The sequence below is a fragment of the Atta colombica genome, unplaced genomic scaffold (assembly GCF_001594045.1).
Source record: "Atta colombica isolate Treedump-2 unplaced genomic scaffold, Acol1.0 scaffold150, whole genome shotgun sequence".
In the NCBI taxonomy this organism is placed as follows: domain Eukaryota; kingdom Metazoa; phylum Arthropoda; class Insecta; order Hymenoptera; family Formicidae; genus Atta; species Atta colombica.
In genome coordinates, this window is record NW_017259240.1 from 594,305 (window position 1) to 595,527 (window position 1,223).

The window sequence follows — 1,223 nt, forward strand, 5'->3', positions numbered from 1 at the left end:
AGGCATTCTTCGTCAAATCGACCATTCCCCCTGTCCAATTCAATCTTCGAGATAAAATTCTTTATTATGACTTAAAATTTTCCTTAAAATGTTTATTTTTCGATGCCGTATGATGTCGAAAAATAGATATTTTTGAAAATTCAAAATAGCGGATTCAAAATAGCGACTGAAATGAACAAAGACATTAGAAAAATTAACGATATCATGAATAAATGCACGATGTATCTGATCTGTGTGTGTGTGTGTGTGTGTGTGTGTGTGTGTGTGTGTGTGTGTGTATGTGTTGCCTTTACAACGTCGATTGCTAATAACTATCGTTAGAATTTTTGACGCGCTATCTAGAATTGCCAAAAATTGTTCAGCCCTTTAGAAATTTTTCAATCTATCGTATGAAAATTGTTCTCATTACACTAATTAGCGTAATTTTTCTTAGTATTTCTTACAAGCAATACAAAAAGATAAATATAGATTAATAAGACTCAGCGATGATAAACGGCGCAATTATTTAGTGATCGATATATTAGTGAGCAATCAATAATCAGATATTGGATTGATATCTTCTTTATTTTGAACGTTTCGCTCTCTTTGGAATCCTCCTTTGCAAGAATGATACAAGTATAATTAGTTCACATGTCAATAATGCTTAAGTTATTCGCAAATTGACAAAGATGCAGCGTTGTTAATCATCATGGAATACGAAGCATTGCTGAAGCTTCGTTGAACATATTAAAATTTAAAAAGTAGAAACGTTAAAATCAAATATAAAGATCACATATTTTTAGAATACACGTTCTTATACGACGACGTGTCATTCAGATTAATAATTAAAATTTTTGAAAGAAATAGTAAAATATGAAACTATTAAATTTTAAACATAAAATAATTTTTAACTATAAAAATAAGTAATTCTTTAAGATATCACTATCTTCGTGTTCGAATCATCTCGAACAGAAGGTACCCGAGACACTTTTGTACCCAACATATAAAAAATTACAATAACGCACGTATTTTATTATTATTATTAAATATAGATATCCCTTCGTAAGCATTGTACTACAAGAAAATCATTCTATTCAACCATTTTTCATAAGAGATGATTTTTAGCAATGTGTTAGTTAGTCATTAATTGACATCCTGCCAAAATTATCACTATTATAAGCGGTCTAGAAAATTTAGAATTCACAATCTCCTGTAAAAAGACTGTTGATGTTTGACGGATAACT